This window comes from Mandrillus leucophaeus, unplaced genomic scaffold (assembly GCF_000951045.1).
Source record: "Mandrillus leucophaeus isolate KB7577 unplaced genomic scaffold, Mleu.le_1.0 Scaffold332, whole genome shotgun sequence".
Classification (NCBI taxonomy): domain Eukaryota; kingdom Metazoa; phylum Chordata; class Mammalia; order Primates; family Cercopithecidae; genus Mandrillus; species Mandrillus leucophaeus.
This window is the reverse complement of record NW_012103499.1, coordinates 631,088-651,070: the sequence shown is the minus strand read 5'-3', so window position 1 is coordinate 651,070 and position 19,983 is coordinate 631,088. Positions and strand designations below refer to the sequence as shown.

The window sequence follows — 19,983 nt, the reverse complement described above, 5'->3', positions numbered from 1 at the left end:
TACTTCTCTGCGTGAAGGGTGTGGTGGGTGGCTGGCAGGGAATGAGCAGGGGGTGGGGTGTGGGGGAGGGAGAGCAGACTTGTCTCTCCCTCCAAACTAGTGGGTAAGGGATTCTGAGCTGCATGTTATGGGTGAACATTGTGTGTCAGCAGAGCTTCCTGCCTCTCAGAGGGCTTTCACCTCACTTCATACCGTTTGATTCTGGAGATATCCCTCTGGGGAGGATGGATTTCTTCACCCTCTTTGAGGCCCAGAGAGGTTGTGTGTTACACAAGCCACACTTGGCAGATGGCAGAGCTGCCTAGGCCTGAGCCAAAGGTGTGTCGCCTGGAGGGGATTGAGTATATATTAAGTCGAGGTGAAATTCCCATAGCATAAAATTAACCATTTAAAAATGTGTGATTTAATGGCATTTAGACATGCACATTGTGCAACCACCACCTCTGTCTAAGTGCTAAACATCTTCATTACCCCCAAAGAAAACCCTATAACCATTAAGCAATCAATCCTATTCCCCCGCCCCCAACCTTCTGCTACCTGTCCCTATGGATTTACCTTTTCTGGATACTTAATAGAAAGGGAACCATATCATATGTGACCTTCTGTGTCTGTTTTTTTTTTCACTTAGCATGTTTTCAAGGTTCATTCACATTGGAACATGCATCCGTACTTCATTTCCTTTCATGGCTGAGTAATATTCCCTTATGTATGTGTGTATATATATACACACACACACCACATTTTATGCACTCAAAGAGAATATTTTTTTAAAGTTTGCTAATTGATTCTTTTATTATGGTAAAATATACATAAGATTTACCATGTTAACCATTTTTAGGTGTACAGTTCAGTGGCACTAAGTGCATTTACACTGCTGTGCAACCATCGTGCCATTTATCTCCATTAAAGGGGATATTTTTAATTTTGCAGTTTTCTTAAACCTTCCACTTACATATCAGATCGCTCTGAGATCACAAAATCTATCATGGCCGGTGCAGTGGCTGACACCAGTAATCCCAGCATTTTGGGAGGCCGAGATGGGAAGACTGCTTGAGCCCAGGAGTTTGAGACCAGCCTGGGCAACAAGACGAGACCCCCATCTCTACAAAAAAATAAAATAATTAGCCAGTTATGGTGATGCAGTCTGTACTTGGGAGGCTGAGGTGGGAGGATCACTTGAGACTAGGAATTCAAGGCTGCAGTGAGCCATAATCACACCGCTGCACTGAAGCCTGGGCAAGAGAGCTAGATCCCATCTCTTAAAAAAAACAAAACAAACAACAACAACAAAAAATCATGGGCTAGGCTAGGTGGCTCATGCTTGTAATCCTAGCACTTTGGGAGGCTGAAGTGGGCGGATCACCTGAGGTCAGGAATTCGAGACCAACCTGGCCAACATAGTGAAACCTTGTCTCTACTAAAAATGCAAAAATTAGCCAGGCATGGTGGTGCATGCCTGTAATCCTAGCTACAGAGTAGGCTGAGATGGGAGAATCTCTTGAACCCAGGAGGCAGAGGTTGCAGTGAGCTGAGATCACGCCACTGCACTCCATCCTGGGCCATGGAGTGAGACTCTGTCTCAATAAAACAAAACAAAACAAAAACAAACCATCATGATGAACCACGACAGTGTAAAATGTTGTTTACTTCAATTTTTCAGTTAGTTTTGCTCTCATTTTCTCTCTAGGATCTTAGTTTCTATCCCATTGATATTTTTCTTCAGTAAGGAGCCTTCTGAGAACTTCCCCTTCCCACTACATGCTTTTGACCCATGCAAATGAAGCCTATCCTAGACCAAGCACCCTCCAAGAAAGACCCTGGTCTGGACTTGGTCCTCTCCAGATGGCCACATCTGTGACCATTTCTGTTCCTCACAAGACTGCCCTTTAGTGGCTCCTATCTCCTGGGTCTCTGAATTGTCCTTCCCACATGGAGACATCCCCCGTGCAGCCTCACCTCTACCTGCTCCCTGCTCCCACCTACTCCTGTCGCCCAATGTGTATTTGTAGAAAGAGGAAGTGATGGTGGTTCCTTCTGGCAGAAGGGAAAGCTCCTCCCTCAGGAAGAAATAAGTGATAGCTCTGCAGTTCTCATGTGGGGCTTTTTTAGGGGGTGGGGGTGCAGCTGGAAAGAGAGAGACTGAGAGGAAGAGAAAGAGGGAGGAGCAGGAGGCCAGGCTCCTCGCCAACCTGGGCAAAAGGAGCAGGCCAGCAGCTTTGCCCTATGCAGCAGGAACAGCAGCAGTGAAACAATTCCTGGAAATTTACTCTTTCTCCTCCCCGCCCCACTTTTTTCCCCCAAAAAAGTGTAGACAAGACTTTGTGATCAACAATCAGAAAGGAAGGAAGGTACCAGGGAGGAGGTATTGAGAGGCAGAGATAAAGACAGACGACTTCCCAGAGTCGGGTCGGGAAAAGGGCTGTGCCTGGACCCTGGCAGAAGGGATGACGCAGGCTGTCCCAGGGATCAACCCACGTGTCTGACTTACCGGTGGAGGCAGGTGCCTTGTGGACAGGTTAAGGCTGAGGCATTTGGCAGTGATTGCACTTGTGTCCACAGTGTGAACTTCCAGAAGGCTACTGAGTCAGGAAGCCAAGTCTAGTCGTGGAGGTTGCTCTGCCCTCCTGCCACAGCTTCCCCAAGCTAGAGAGGCATCTGGTTTGCCCACCAGTACCAGATTGATTAGGAGCTTTCTAGTCTCCTCAAAGCCTGTGCCCCACTCCCCTGTCCTTGGCTCTCTCTGCTCAGTTTTTCCCTGTTCACCGGGTCTTTACAAGACACTGTGGAGATAACACCAGTTTTTGAATGAGACCTGTTTTTGACACTTTTTTCCACCACTTGGTAGCTGTGTGATCTTGGGCAGGTCACTTAACCTTTCCGAATCTCAGTTTATTTTCTTTTGTTTTTGTTTTTTTGAAATATTTATTTGTACAGATTGATGTGGTGCATGTGCAGTTTTGTTACATGTATGGGTTATCCATCACAAGAATAACATGCATTGTACCCATCGACTAGTTTCTCATCATCCACCCACCTCCTATTCCCTCTTCCTTCCAAGTTTCCACTGTTTACCATTTCACTCTCCACATCCATGTGTACACATCTTTTAGCACTCACATATAAGTGAGAACATGCAATATTTGATTTTCTATGCCTCATTTGTTTTACTTAAAATAATGATCTCCAGTTCCATCCACATTGCTGCAAAAGACATAATTTCATTCTTTTTAATGGCCAAATAGTATTCCATTGTGTATATATACCACATTTTCTTTAGCCTTTTATTCGTTGATGGACGCTTAGGTTGATTCCATGTCTTTGCTATTGTGAATAGTGCTGTGATAAACATACTAGTGCAGGTGTCTTTTTAATGTACTGATTTCTTTCCCTTTGAGTAAATACCCAGTAGTGGGATTGCTGGGTTGAATGGCAGTTCTACTTTTAGTTTTTTGAAAAATCTGCATACTGTTTTCCATAGAAGTTGTACTAGTTCGCATTCCCACCAGCAATGTCTAAGAGTTCTCTTTGCTCCACATCCTTGCCAACATCTTTTTTTTTTTTTTAATCTTTTTAATAGTAGCCATTCTGACTGAGGTAAGATGATATGGCATTGTGGTTTTTATTTGCATTTCTCTGATGATTAGTGATGTTGAGCATTTTTTCATGTATCTGTTGGCCATTTGTATATCTTCTTTTGAAAAATGTCCATTCGTGTCATTTGCCCACATTTTAGTGGGATTATTTGTGGGTTTTTTTTTTTTTTCCTTGCTCGAGTTCTTTGTATATTCTGGATATGTCCCCTGTCAGATGAGTAGTTTACAAATATTTTCTCCAATTCTGCGGGTTGTTCATTCTGTTGCTTATTTCTTTTGTTGTGCAGAGCTTTTTAGTTTAAGTCCCATTTGTTTGTTTTTGTTTTTGTTGCCTGTGCTTCTGAGATCTTAGTCATAAATTCTTTGCCTAGTCCAATGTCCAGGAGACTTTTCCTTATATTAGATACTAGATTTTTACCCCAATACTAGATTTTCTTCTAATATTTTAATAATAGTTTTGGGTCTTATATGTAAGTCTTTAATCCATCTTGAGTTGAATTTTGTGTCTGGTGAGAGATAGGAGTTTAATGTCAGTTTCTTAATATATAAGGTGAGGATAATGATGCTTCCCTTACAGGTTATAATATGGGATACATGAGATAATATATACAAGCATGCCCTTTTTCCACTTGTTGGGGATAAGGAAAAAGGAATCTCCTCTTGTGGAATTGACATTGAGAGACCTCTCTAGTCCTATTACCACCAGCCATTTTTTCCTCTCTGAATTAGATCAACATGAGCCAGGTCTTTTATTTGTCTGTCTTGGGTTGTGTTTTTTTACATAGAAGGGTGGGAACATTCCAAGATGTCACTATGAATTACCACAGAGAGATGTAGTAATAATAACAGCTAATGTTTATTGAATACGCACCATTGGCCAGATGCAGTTGTAGGGGGCTTTATCCATATCACCTCATTTAATCCTCATAACAACTTCGCGGAGTGAGTACTACCATCGACAAGGAAACCAAAGCACAGAAACTTTAAATAACTTGCCCCAGTCACACAGCTAGTAGTTCAATAAGCCCATATTACAAGGATTCTTGAGCTGGATTCCATGCAGCTAATGGTTTTAGGTGTGAACTCTATGAAAAGTATACGCAAGTTTTTGATTGTTGTGTTATGTGCATTTTTGTGGGGGCTTATAACCTTCCTTAGATTCTCGACGGGGCCCACGATGTCCAAAAGCTTAAAAAAAAAAAAAAAGACCCGTGGAGAGCTTCTCCTAGACTGGGGTCAGGATAAAAAAAGCAATGTTGGGTATCCACTTCGGTGGAGCTGACTCAGCCCTAGGAATTCTAGGACATTTCTTGCGTGAGGAAGGAGGTGTCTCCATGAAGGCTGAAGGATTTGTAGGATGATCTCAGAGGGATTTGAGAAGGGGAAAGTGAATGTCTTTGCTTCCCACCCCCTATCTTTCACGAGATGAAGGACAACTGTTTCCTCTGTGATTTCCCAAGTGTGAGAAGGGAGAGGGTGTGACATTAGTCTAAGGAAGAGGAAGACTGATAAGAGACTGGAAGGGACCCAGATATTATTAATATCCCTCTGCTGCCTACAGCGTCGGCAACCTCCCCGCATGCCTCCACCCTTCCCCGCTCCTTCGGTCTCCTATCTCTCCCAGCTTCTGTTTCTCCCTCACTCTCCCATCTCCTGATCTGCACCCCTCCCCCAGCCTCTCTGTAGATGTGGTAAGTCTCTTGTTGATTCCAGATTTCTTCCGTTTCTGTTAACTTTTGTTGAACACCTAATGTATGCTGGTCAGAAATTCTCCAGTGCTTCCCAAGACCCAATCTGTCTAAGTTTTCAACATTTTAATAAAGGCATATGGATTCTTCGACTCCCTGAAATTGGAGTTGGGAGGACTTGACAAAGTCATCGGGATTCTCCTCCCTCGTTATAAAGATGAGAAAAATGGAGGCTTTAGGAAATCTCATAGTGTCGCAAGATGTAAGAAATAGTGATGAAAATGGAAAGCGAAGGCAGATGTTGCAGTGTCAGCTACCTCAACGTTCATTATCTCTGCTAGAAGCTAGCGCTGTCAGGGGCTGGAAATAAAAAAATGACAGGACTCAGTCTCGGAGCCCCTGTGAGTCTGTCAAACCTCTAGTATGCAGCACACTCAAGGCTTCATCCATATTGCTTAATTAACACGAATCCAGTCTCTTACCAGCCAGCAGTCTTGCTGTTTCCCTCCTTGGAGGATTCGTGCAGGGAGATATGGGGGCGCCCTGATGCTGGAGAGCGTGACCATTGGTATGAGCTGAAGAGCCTTGACCGATCCCAGACCGATGCACACGTCGTGACTGCAGGGCTAGAGAAGAACCACCAGGGGGCGCGCGGCTCTTTGCTAGCCTCTGGTTTCTGCAGGAAACCTCTCCTTCCCCCTCCCAGTCCATCTCCACTTCTTCTTTCAATTAGGGGACAGAAATTGGGCAGACATGGACAGTGGGAGAGACGCCCAGTGCAAAGAAACCCTGGATTATTCTGTCCCACCCCTACTCCCTCAGCTCCTTGCCCCTCTACATCCTGCCCACCAGTTATGAAATAGTTTCCCCGACCTCACCTGGAGGGACCTTCCTTGGACAGCAGTGAGGTACAGTCTGTACCCCTTTCTGTAGCCTCCTGAGGAGAAGATCCCTCCTGTCCATCAACACCTTGATACAAACTAAAGTAATACCTTTCCAGTTACTAGGGTTCATATCCTTCCCTGCTTGGGCAAGGTTTTGAACACACCATCCTCATTGTCCTTGTCCAAATGAGCAATGTTTTTAGCCTCTCAGTGTCTGAGGGGTCCAGATCCTGGATGTGGGCTCTGACAGGGGAGGGCGGAGGACAGTGGAGCCAGCACCCAGGGCATATTAGGAGGTGAGCGGGTGAGCCCTGTGACACCTGCGTAAGTAATTTCATTCCCCCTCCCAGCAGCCCTGGATGCTTCCTTCCTGTGGGTTCCAAGGCTCCATTCCCTTCTTTCCCCTTTCTTTACCTGTAAGGTTGGACTCCCCTGTGGATCTTCCACTTCTTTCTGCCCCAGAAAACTATTGTAGCAGGAGGGGACCTGCTCCTGTCCACTCTTTTGCCTTCTCCTTCTCATCCTAGAGAGCCTGATCGTGCCCCACTTTTCTGGGGAGTGATTGATTCTACATGCTGAGTGGGATGAGGAAACTCAGGCTCAGTGCAGGATTTCCACCGAATGTGCCTGCAAACCAGTAACTTCCCAGTAAAGTCTGTTCTGGGTGACCATGGTTCAGGAGTGCTGGTATACAGTGTGTGTTAGGCCATTCTTGTGTTGCTATAATAAATACCTGAGACTGGGTAATTTATAAAGAAAACAAGTTTAATTGGCTCATGGTTCTGCAGGCTGTACAAGCATGCATCTGCTTGGCTCCTGGTGAGGCATCAGGAAGCTTACAACCACGGCAGAAGGTCAAGCGGGAACTGATTTGTCGCATAGTGAGTGGGACCAAGAGAGAGAGAGCTGGGGAGATGCCACACTTTTAAACAACCAGATCTCATGACAACTCATTCCAGTGTCTCCAGGACAGCATCAAGCTGTGAGGGATCCACTACCATGACCCAACACCTTCCACCAGCCCCTGCCTCTAATATTGGGGACCACATTTCAACATGCAATTTTGGTGGCACAGATATCCAAACCGTTTCACAAGATATGTAGAGACAAGTTCTGACCCTTGTTTGTAGATCAGAGTGGTGTGTGTCATGGTGTGTGTGTGTGTAGGCATCTGTGTGGATACTTGTGTGTACACCTGAGTAGGCACAGCAAGGCAGAGAGGCATTGATGGACTAGGGAAACATTGCTGAGTAGTGATAACTACTCACTGAGCAGGACTTGGGATTTGCAATTGCATGCATGAGTGCCTGCAAAGGCAGTTGAAAGAGCAGAGAGATGAAGCCAGGGTAAAAGATGGTGCAGAAAGACAGTAATCAGGGAGGAAAATGAGGACTTTCTGCTAAAATGTCTGAGGGCCTCCCTGCCTACTGCAGCCCTCTGTGTTCTTAAATCCTCCTGTCTGAACAGAGGCCAGACTCTCATTTCACCGCAGCCCGTCTGGATCTGTCCTCTGCAAAGTCACTTCTGCACTGGTACAGGGAGAGGCAGGTGGTGAGTCACCTGAGAGACAAGTATGTGTTCATCATGAGCTGTAACTCACGCTTCAGGAACCTGCTGGCCAGACAGCTGGATGCACAAGGCTTGTGGGAGCTGCGTGTAGGACAGAGAAGGGGGCCAAGCAGCTAAGGGCCAGGCTTCAGACAGGCTGGAGATGGTGACCATGGACATCACCAAGACAGAAAGCATTGCTGCAGCTGCCCAGTGGGCGAAGGAGCATGTGGGGGACAGAGGTACCACCTCAATCCCTCCTCATGCCTGTTTGTTTCTTCTCTCTGTGTGTCACTAGGGGAGACCTAGTGTCTGCTAACTGGGAACATTCCCAAGACTTCTATTTTCAGGGGCTTGAGCTTTTCATTTTCCAGAGCAGAAGTCCTAGAGTGGCCTAGAGGGTTAGAGGAGTCCAGCCTGTGGTTAGAGCCCAGTCTCTGGAGAATGTGGGGTCCTGACAGTTGGCATGAGACCATCGGGGATGGGGCCGGGCAGGATCCAGGCTTCTGATCTCAGCATTCTCTTACTGGTTCCTTCACACTTGTCCCTGTTGAGGGCTTTAAGATGATCCCCACTTGACTCACCAGGACACTGGGGCTTGGAGAGCTGAAGGGACTTCACATCAAACACCGAGTGATGAATCCTGTTCCTTTTGGGGAAAGGGAGATCATTGATTGCTTTGTTCTGATTGTAAATGGAAACCATGGAGAAATTATAGAAGAGGATAAGATTGGATAGATAGGACAGTAAGAGAGGATTTCTCATTGGAGAAATGATAGAAGAGGATGGGAGTGAAACGACATTCACCCTAATCCCAGCCTCCAGGGTTAATCTCCCTCTACTTTACACATTCTGGGGTCAGCATTTTCATCATCAAATTTCTTCCACAACATAACAATCAAGGTCTCCATATTCCAGCATGTGGAGAGACCATAATTTGTTAAAGGGATTCTATATCGTTGAATGCCGAAGTTTGTTACCCACTTTTCCTGGCATAAGTAACATCTGAGTAATGATTCTCTACCAAGGTTTGTTGACAGGCTTAGTAGTGCTATTCAAGAAAAGTAAAACTATTGCATCAAAGAATCCTCATTCCTTCAAGTCCAGGAAAGGTTTCTGAGTGGGGGAAGGGCTACCATTGCAGGCCTTATTGTTTTTCTAATATTCCTAGGGTCAAGCCCTGTCTCCCGTATCCCCCAGCTGCCATCCACTCACACCCCTGCCCCTGCCAGCCTGGAATCCATAGCTCTGTAGCTCCGACTACTCCAGATCTTTCATGCTATTAGTTTGCTCCCCTGTGTCTTCTGTAGAATCTTCCCCAAAACTTGCTGGGCCCTATGGGGATAGGGCAGAGGTGGCCTTGTGGGATCATGGGAAGAAAGAGTGGTACTTCCTGGGGCAGAGAGTACAGTCTGGACACCTGTGTGGCATAAGACCCCCTTCCCTCCTCCCCTGTGTGCTCTGGCCATTCAGTCCACAGTGAGCTTTGGGATTCCCAGGTACACAGGGTGACCTTTTCTTCCAGGACAGATATTGCCTTGGCATTATTGCAGGTTGTAGCACAGCTTGTCCTCTGATGGCCAGTGCAGGCCTGTTCTCTAACTTCCCCTAGTCTTAGTGTTTAAGTGTATCTCTCCTAACCAGGATACAGAAAGTAATTACTCATGCGTTTTTCTTATTCTTTCCTTTCCTTTTTCTTGTCTCTTCTGTCCTTTCCCCTTGGTTTCTCTGTCTTACCCCATTCCTGTCTTCCTATTTCCTGTCTCTATCTCTCTCCCCTGGAGAGATATTTGTTTGGCCCTCATTCTGTTTTCTCAAGTTCTGTCCATGCACTTCACAGCATTGGCTTTACTGCATGCTGGGTGCCAGGCACTAGGAGCAGAGATGGGAAGGACCACCCCTCACCCCCAATACATTGAAATGGGTGCAAACCTTGAAACTCTGAAGCCACCCCATTCTTATTTCCTCTCTTCCACTCCTTTCCCTTATTCCATGTAGCACATTTGTTGACTCAATAAATACATTGAACTGGAAAATGAACTTGCACCCTAACTGTGTCCAACTGCATAAACACAACAGTGATGCTCTCATCTTCCTACCATCCCAGGACTTTGGGGCCTGGTGAATAACGTTGGCATCTGCCTGGTCTCCAGCTGCAATGAGTGGTTGATGGAACAGGACTTTTTGACCATACTGTTGGAGGTGATTGATGTGACTCTGAGCCTGCTACCCTAATGAGGAAGGTCAGGGGCTGTGTGATCAATCTCTGCAGTATCGCGGGGCAGGTTTCACTTTTTGGTGGAGGCTACTGCATCTCCAAGTACAGTGTGGAGGCCTTCTCCGACTCCCTCTGGTACTGGCCTGGGACAGGGCCCTCCCTTGTCCTCCTGCACCTGTTCTTCTGTGGGAGCCCTTTGCGGTAGTTTTATGTAATCATAGCCTTAGAGGCCCCTTATCGAGATGCCCCTCTCTCATTCTGTGTGTCCTGTTGCCCTTATGGATTTAACCAGTCACTTCTTGGGAACAGCTTCTGCATGTTCTGGGGAGGGAGGGGCCCCAGACCACATGGTTCCTGAACTCACCTTTGACCCTATTGAGTGGGCCTCATAGGCAGAAAATGTCTGAAACAGACTGGAACTGGCATATTTGGCTCCAGAGCCCAGGATGAAGCCACTGTGACATGCAGTTGCAGGGAGCCTAGGAGACATGGGGTGAGCATCTTAGTCCATACAACAGACTCTTTAGGCCCTTGGTTGAGTGCCCAATATACTCAGCCCAGGACAACAACAAGATTTTGGCCCTGACTGAAAAGCTCTGACACCTGAGAGAGGAGCAAGAGAGCTAGAAGGTTGGTTGCCAATTCTCATAGGGGTTGTGACCCAGTCAGCCCTGCTGGCCATGGCAGCCACCTGAGTTGGGGAAGTTCCTGGAGATGGGGTCTGAGCTGGAGATTGAGGATCCCCACCTGGCAGCCTTGAACAGAAATGGGGGAATGACTTTTGTCTTCAGCCTAGGCCCAGGGAGAGCCTCAGCCATCTGCCTGTGCTGTGGGGTCCTCATGGGGTGAAGCACAGGGCCAGGCCTTGGGGAAGGCTGGGCAGGTGGGTGCATGTGGGCTGGTGGAGGCCCTGGGCAGGAGCTGTGCTTCATGCTGTTGGCAGTGGAACCCCCCAAAAAAGGATTTGCTCAGGAGAGCTCCTTGGTCTAGTTGACTTCTAGACACCCACTGACTGGAGGGAGCCCAGTGGCTGTGAGTGTGGGGAGTCAGACTAAAGGCAGAGGGATGCTCCACAGAGGACAGCTGCCATCACCCAGCTCAGAGGCCAGGGAGATTCCTGGGGCAGGAGAAGAAGGGAGGGGACTGAGGACTGCAGAGGAGGTGGAATATGGGAATTCTGGTGATCCACTGGATGTGAGGGGCATAGGAAGTGATAGCACTGAGGTGCTGCCTTGCTCTTGAATTGGTAGGATTTAGGGCTAGTAAGCTTTGGTATGTGAAATGTGGAAACCCCAGAGACAGGCAAGGCCACCATCATAACTTTCATCTGCTATCTGCTGCCCTTCCCAATTCTCCAAGCTTTCTAGCCTCTTCCACTGCTGTTGCATGCTGGGTTTGTATTGGGTTTCTTTGTTTTTTGTATTTTGCTTCCTAAGATTTCTGAAGTCCTTGCCCTTCTGCATGTCTGCCATGCAGGAGGGAGCTCTCCCACTTTGGAGTGAAGGTGGCTGTGATTGTACCTGGTCACTTCAAGACCAGTATGGCCAGCTCTGAGAGGCATTTACAGAACCTCAAGGAGCTGTCGGACTAGGCCAGCCCCGAGGTCAAGGAGATCTTATGGGGAGAAGTTTCTGACATCCTGTGAGTAAGCTGTGGACAGTGGGGAGATAAAGAAATCCTTGTCTAGAAGTCTAGGTCCATCACTAGTGCCTCCAACAGTGTGAGAGTCTGTCCTCCAGACTCTACCTCCCCAACACAGTGAGGACATTTAGTCCATTTAGCCATGTGGTCAACTGGTCACCTAAAAGAAGAATCCAAGCTCCTATAATTGAAACCACTGGCTCATCTGAACCTTTCATTATTTTGAAGAGGAAACTAAGGCCAGAGAGGGTAGACACCTGTGGACTTATGGGCAGCTGGGTTTAGAGATAGCTTATTTTCATGTTCTTAGGCTGTTAATAGAGACCTTCAATTTATGCAGCCCAGATATCTCAGGAAGAGAGGCCGAGGGGGCTTAGTGTGGAACAGGTTTTGCTGGAGTGAGGGTTGGGGCACTCCCTGGGGAATATGGATGGATTAGACTTGAGGCATATCATTGAGGGGCCTAGGGATTCTTAGACACTCTCCTCCCAATTCAGAGCTCTAAGTGGGAGGGGAAGGATGTGCTAGTACATTAAGGATCTTTTCTCATTTTGAACAGACCTCAAAAAAGCACGTAGGAGCCTTTGGTCAAAATGCAGTACAAATCTATCATTGGTGACTGACTGCATGGAGCTGACCATCTGCCACCCCTGCACTTGCTATGCAGCTGGCTGGGATGCCAAGCTTTTCTACCTCCCCGTGACCTACACGCCCACCTTCCTGGTGGATGCCATGCTCCGCTAGGTTCTCCAAGACTGGCCAAGGCCCTGTGAAGCCAAGACTCAGGTGCATGTTTTCATAGATTTGGGGTGTGCCATGAGGGGTGATGTATCAGGGAGAGAGAAATAGGTTACAGGGAGGAAGCTCTTAATGTCAGCAGGTCATGGTTCCCGCCTCCTTCATGACCTCCTGGCTCAGATTCTCCTGGGAGATAATTCCATTCTCTGAAGATGTTGGTAGGAAGGTGCCAGGTTATCCAGCTGAGTAACAAGGGACTAAGTAGCCCTCCTGGGTTCATTGTCACCTTGGGTGTTCACTTAAGGCTCCAAGCCTCTTGGACCATCCTTGGGCTAACAACTGGGGAGGTTTTGAGCAGTAGAGGGAGCCTCAGACCACTCCATTACCTCCTGCCACCTCCTTGGGCTGTGCATTAATGCTGGACCAGTCTACACCATCCCACGGGGTGGAAATGGCCTGGAGGATGCAAGGGAACCTCTCCTCTGAAGATCCCTATGCACAAGGTGTGGAGATGGGGAGGTGACCATTATGCACAAGGTGTGGAGATGGGAGGTGTCCTAGGTAGGGATCTGTATGAGAGAAATAAACCAATGTTCTATTTGTCCTGAAAGCATGAACTTCCTTAGATTCTTTTGTTCTAGAAAAAGTTGATAGGATCACCCATGTGCAGTGATTTGAATGTTCTTGTGAAGCTACACTTGGATTCCAGACACATGAGATTGCAATCCCTCTCTGAGTCTGGGTTCCCTCCTTTGCTCAGTACCCAGAGTCACTCCAGAAAGCCAGGTCACTGTCAGCCTCTCTAGGACTACAAGTCAGAGGCAAAAAGAGTAAACAGGAATAGGTCCTCTCCTGATATTGGAATTCTCTGCAAGAAAAAGTAGGAGATCCCAAAGGGGAAGTCTGATCTCAGAGGCTAAGAAAGGGGAAAGAAGGGTAATAGGGCTGAGACCTCCCAAACTGCTGGGAGGGAGGAATGGAGTGACTTATATAAGTGGGTATCTGAGTTTATACCCTTTCATCTCCTGAAGATACCCTTTCCCTAGCTTTGAGTGGCCTTGAAGAGCAGTGACAGGAAGAGGCAAGTGCCTTTAAGGAGGTCAGAGGATGAGAGGCATGGCCTGAGGATGGATTTGAAGAGGGAAGTTGGACTATCCCTGCCCTCTGTCAGCCCTTCCTACCACCAAGGTGAAGGAAAATTGTTTTCTTTCCAGGGTTTCTGGAGTATCTTTGGGTCACAGAAATAGACCTAAGGACAAGCCAGCAAGGAGATGTCAATAAGGCACTGGCAGGCCCCAGGTCCCTTCCTGGGGCAACTGAAGCCTCCTCCCCTCACCTGTGCCCTCTCTGTGACCCTCAGTGACCAGCCCTTACTTTAAAGTCATTTCACTTTCCCTGTGCCATCCCTCAGGTCTCCCACCATATCCCAACACACCCCCTCCTCCAGTGACAGGGAGTGAGAGTCACATCTGGACTATCTTTCTTGTTTTCCCTCCCTTTGTTGAGCCCCTGCTATATGCTGGAGAGGAATTCTCTTGAATTACCTAGTCCTCATCCTCAGTGTCTTCAGTTTTCTGAAGATGTTGCAAGTGTGGACTCAACACAGAAAGCATTAGGAGAAAGGGGTACAGATTCCTGGGCTCAGTACAAATTGTAGTTACAGGGTACCATCTCTGATTTCTCATTTTACTGATTTCAGGTTAAAAGTCCAGGATATGGAGTCTTTAGAGAGCCCTGTGTCATTGAACAAATCATGTTCAGTGTAAAAACAGATAGTGAGGTCAGATGTTGCAGGACCTCTGAATTTAAAACACATAATGAGGCTGGGTGTGCTGATACCTGTAATCCTAGCACTTTGGTAGGCCAAAGCGGGTGGATCGTCTGAGCTCAGGCATTCAAGACCAGCCTGGGCAACATGGCGAAACATGGACTCTATCAGAAATGCAAAAATTAGCTGGGCATGTTGATGCATGCCTGTGGTTCAGCTACTCAAAAGGTTGAGGTGGGAGGATCACTTGAGCCCAGGAGGCAGAGGTTGCAGTAAGCCAAGATGGCGCCACTGCCCTCTAGCCTGAGTGGCAGAATGAGACTCCGTCTCAAAAACAAACAGAAAAAAAACCCCAAACAAACAAAAGACATGCAAAGAGGAGAGGATGGAGAAAGATGGTGGAATAGAAGGCTTCACAAATCCTTCTCCAGCCCCAACCCCACACCAGGACAACAAGTTAACATCTACACAGAAAAGAACACTTTCATAAGAACCAACAACCAGGTGAGCACTCATTTTACCTGGTTTTAATTTCATATTGCTAAAAGAGGCACTGAAGAGATAGGAAAAAATAGTCATGAGTCATGGACACTGTCCTTCCCCAACCCCTGGCTGCAGAGGCATGGTGCTGAGAGTGTCTGTAAGTGCTGGAGGAGGGAGAACACTGTAATTGTGAGGCACTGATCTCAGAGTTGTCCTGTTAGAGCAGAGAGGAAAACCAGACCAAACTCAGCTGATGCCTGCCTGGGGAGGGAGCATTTAAACCACCCCTAGCCACCGGGGAATCGCTGATCCCAGCAGTCCTAACTTGAGTGCCCATGAACCTCACCACCAAGGGCTATGACGCTCTGTGTCTCCAAGTAAACTTGAAAGGCAGTCTGGGTCATAAGGACCGCAACTCCTAGGTGAGGCCTAGTGCAGAACTAGGCCCAGAGACAGTGGATTAGGGGGACATATGACATACTGAGACACCTGCTGGGGCAGCCAAGGGAATGTCAGCATCACCCCTCCCCTAACTCCAGTCTGCACAACTTGAGGCTCCAAAGGAGACCCCTTTTTTCCACTTGAGCAGAGGAGAGGGAAGAGTGGGAAGGGTTTTGTCTTGCATCTTGGATACCAGCTCAGCTACAGCAAGATAGGGCAATGATCAGAGTCATGAGGCCCCTATTTGAAGCCCTAGCTCCCATATGAAGGGAACCCATTGCCTTCAAGGAAAGGACCCAATGCTGGCAGCATTCATCACCTGCTATCTGAAGCGACCTTGGGCCCTGAATAACCAGTAATTCCTAGGTACTAATCAAGGGCCTTGGGTGAGCCTCTGAGACTTGATGGCTTCAGGTGAGACTCGGGACATTCCCAGCTATGCTGGCTATGGAGAGAGACTCCTGCTTGAGAAGAGCAGAGGGAAAAGTAAAGGGGACTTTGTCTTACACCTTAGGTGCCAGCAAGGCCACAGTGGGGTAGAGCACCAAGTGGGCTATTGTGTTTCCTGATTCTGGGACTTGACTCTTGGATGACATTTTCTGGACATACCCTGGGCCAGTGGGGAGCCTGCTGAGCTGAAGGGTGAGTTCCAGGCCAGGCAGCATTCACCACAAGCTGACTTAAGAGATGTTGGGCCTTAAGGGAACATCGATGGTTGTCCAGCAGTACTTCTTGTGGCCTAGGGAGGCGATGGCTGCAGGTTGAGGTTCCTCTGCCTTTGGAAAAGGAAAGGAAGAGTGGGAAGGACTGTGTCTTGTGGTTTGAGTCCCTGCTCATCTGCAGTTTAGTAGAATACCAGGTACACTTCTAAGGTTTTTGACTCTAGTCCCTGACTCCTGCACAACACTTCTGGGCCCATACAGGGTATGGGGCACCTCACTATCCTGAAGGGAAGGACACAGGCCTAACTGACTTTGCTACTTGCTGACCATAGAGCCCTAGGGCCTTGAACAAACATAGGTAGTAGCCAGGGACTGCGTACAGCAGGCCTTCGGGGAGACCCAGCACTGTGCTGGCTTCAAGTCTGATGCAATGCAGTCATAGTGGTGGTGACACAGGGGTGCTTGTGTCACTGCATCACCAGCTTTACATGGCTCAGAACACACAGAGAGGGAGATTCTGTATGTTTGGGAGAAAGTCCGGGAAGAGAATGAGACTCTGTCTGGTATTCCAGAGAATTCTCTCAGATCTTGTCCAAGACTATCAAGGTGGTACCTCTACCAGTCTGCAAGAACCATAGCATTACTAGGTGTGGGGTGTCCCCTAAAGCAGATACAACTTGAATCACAACACCTAAGTACTTTCAAATATTTGGTAAGCCTTCCCAAGAACGACAGTTACAAATAAGCCCAGATAGTGAACACTACAATAAATACATAAGTCTTCAATTCCCAGACACTGAAGAACATCTACTAACATCAACACCATGAAGGAAAACTTGACCTCACCAAATGAACTAAATAAGGGACCAGGGACCAATCCTGAGAAACAAATATGTGACCTTTCAGACAAAGAATTCAAAATAGCTGTGTTGAGGAAACTCAAAGAAATTCAAGATAGCACAGAGAAGAAATTTAGAATTCTATCAGATATACTTAACAAAGAGATTGAAATAATTAAAAAGAATCAAGCAGAAATTCTGGAGCTGAAAAATGCAATTGGCATATTCAAGAATGCAGCAGAGTTCTTTTTTTATTTTTATTTTTTATTTTGCTTTAAGTTCTGCGATACATGTGCAGAACATGCAGGTTTGTTACATAGGTATACACGTGCCATGGTGGTTTGCTGCACACATCAACCCATCATCTAGGTTTTAAGCCCCACATGCATCAGGTATTGTCCTAATGCTACCCCTCCCCTTGCCCCCAACCCCCTGACAGGCCATGATGTGTGATGTTTCCCTCCCTGTGTCCATGTGTTCTCATTGTTCAACTCTCGCTTATGAGTGAGAATATGTGGTGTTTGGTTTTCTGTTCCTGTGTTAATTTGCTGAGAATGATGGTTTCCAGGGTCATCCATGTCCCTGCAAAAGACATGAACTCATTCGTTTTTTATGGCTGCATAGTATTCCATGGTGTATATGTGCCATGTTTTCTTTATCCAGTCTATCATTGATGGACATTTGGATTGGTTCCAAGTCTTTGCTATTGTAAATAGTGCAGCAATAAACATACGTGTGCACATGTCTTTGTAGTAGACTGATTTATAATCCTTTGGGTATATACCCAGTAATGGGATTGCAGGGTCAAATGGTATTTTTCATTCCAGATCCTTGAGGAATCGCCACATTGTCTTTTACAATGGTTGAACTGACTGACATTCCCACAAACAGTGTAAAAGCATTCCTATTTCTCCACATCCTCTCCAGCATCTGTTGTTTCCTGACTTTTTAATGATCACCTTTCTAACTGGCGTGAGATGGTATCTCATTGTGGTTTTGATTTGCATTTCTCTAATGATCAGTGATGATGAGCTGTTTTCATGTGTCTGTTGGCTGCATAAATGTCTTCTTTTGATAAGTGTCTGTTCACATCACAGTTCTTTAACAGCAGAATTGATCAAGCAGAAGAAAGAATTAGTGAGCTTGAAGTCAGGCCAGTTGAAAACATATGGAGGAAATAAAAGAAAAAAAAAAACAATGACGCATGCCCTCAGGATCTAGAAAATAAACTTAAAAGGGCAAATTTAAGAGTTATTGGCCTTAATGAGGAGGTAGAGAAAGGGATAGGGGTAGAAAGTTTATTCAAAGGGATAATAACAGAGGACTTCCCAAACCTAGAGAAAGATATTAATATCCAAGTACAAGAAGGTAATGGAACACCAAGCAGATTTAACCCAAAGAAGACTACCTCAAGGCACTTAATAATCAAAATCCTAAAGGTCAAGGGTAAAGAAAGGACCCTAAAAGCAGCAAGAGGAAAGAAATAAATGACATACAATGGAGCTCCAATATGTCTGGCAACAGGCTTTCCAGTGGAAACCTTCCAGGCCAGGAGAGAGTGGCCTGATATATTTGAAGTGCTAAAGGAAAAAACTTTTACCCGATAATAGTATATCTGGTGAAAATATCTTTCAAGCATAAAGGAAAAAGAAAGACTTTCCCAGACAAACAAAAGCTGAGGGATTTCATCAAGACCAGACCTGTTGTACAAGAAATGCTAAAGGGAATACTTCAGTCAGAAAGTAAAGGACATTAATGAGCAATACATAATACCTGAAGGTACAGACCTCACAGGTAATTGTAAGTACATAGAAAAACACAGAATATTGGAACATTGTAACTGTGCTGTGTAAACTACTCTTATCCTAATTAGAAAGACTAAATGATGAACTGATCAAAAATAATAACTACAACAACCTTTTAAGACATAGTACATATGATATAAATAGAAACAATAAAAAGTTGAAAAGTCAGAGAATGAAGTTAAGGTGTTGATTTTTTTAAATTTTCTTCGTGCTTGTTTGTTTATTCAAATAGTGTTAAGTTGTTATCAGGTTAAAATAATATGTTATAAGATAGCATTTGCAAGCCTCATGGTTACCTCAAACCAAAAAACATACAATGGATACACAACAAGTAAAAAGCAAGAAATTAAATCACATCTCTAGAGAAAATCTTCACTAGAGGAAGACAAGAAGGAAAGAAAGAAGGTAAAGAAGGTCATAAAAAACCCAGAAGACAAATAACAAGATGGCAGGAGTAGGTCCTTACTTATCAACAATGACATTGAATGTAAACTAAACTCTCCAATCATAAAACATAGACTGGCTGAATGGATGAAAAAACAAGAGCCATTGACCTGTTGCCTACAGAGACATGCTTCACCTATAAAGACACATATGGACTGAAAATAAGGGATGGAAAAAGATACTTCATACCGATGGAAACCAAAAAGGAGCAAAAGTTTTATCACAGATAAAATAGTTTTCAAAACAAAAACAAGAAGAAAAGGTCTTTCCAAGAAGGTCGCTATATAATGGTAAATGGGGTCAGTTCAGCAAGAGGATATAATAACCACTTTAAATACGTAATATATGCACCCAACACAGGAGTACCCATATATATATAAAGAGAGTATTATTATAGCTAAATAGAGAGATAAACCTCAATGCAATAATAGTTGGAGACTTCTGTACTTCATTTTCAGCATTGGACAGATCTTTCAGACAAAAAAAATCAACAAAGAAACATCAGACTTAATCTTCACAGTAGACCAAGTGAATCTAGTAGATATTTACAGAACATTTCATCCAATGGCTGCAGAATACACATTCATTTACTCAGCACATGGGTCATTCTCAGTGATAGATCACGTTAGATCATAATACAAATCTTAAAATATTCAAAAAGTTGAAATACTGTCAAGCATCTTCTCTGACCACAATAGAATAAAACTAGAAATGACAAGAATTTGGGAAACTAAACAAATACATTAAAAAATTTAAAATATGCTTCTGAATGATCAGTGGGTCAATGAAGAAATTAAGAAAATTGATATTTTTTATTTTTATTTTTATTTTTTATTATACTTTAAGTTCTAGGGTACATGTGCATAACGTGCAGGTTTGTTACGTATGTATACATGTGCCATGTTGGTGTGCTACACACATTAACTCATCATTTACATTAGGTATATCTCCTAATGCTATCCCTCCCCCTCCCCCCACCCCACGACAGGCCCCGGTGTGTGATGTTCCCCATCCTGTGTCCAAGTGTTCTCATTGTTCAATTCCCACCTATGAGTGAGAACATTGTGGTGTTTGGTTTTCTGTCCTTGTGACAGTTTGCTCAGAATGATGGTTTCCAGCTTCATCCATATCTCTACAAAGGACATGAACTCATCCTTTTTTATGGCTGCATAGTATTCCATGGTGTATATGTGCCACATTTTCTTAATCCAGTCTATCATTGATGGACATT

At 45.5% G+C, this 19,983-nt stretch overlaps 1 pseudogene; it reads left to right on the top strand.

Annotated features, from left to right (window-relative positions):
• Nucleotides 1–7,460: 7,460 nt before the first annotated feature.
• Nucleotides 7,461–12,316, top strand: LOC105545601 (annotated as a pseudogene).
• The last annotated feature ends 7,667 nt before the right edge of the window (nucleotides 12,317–19,983 follow it).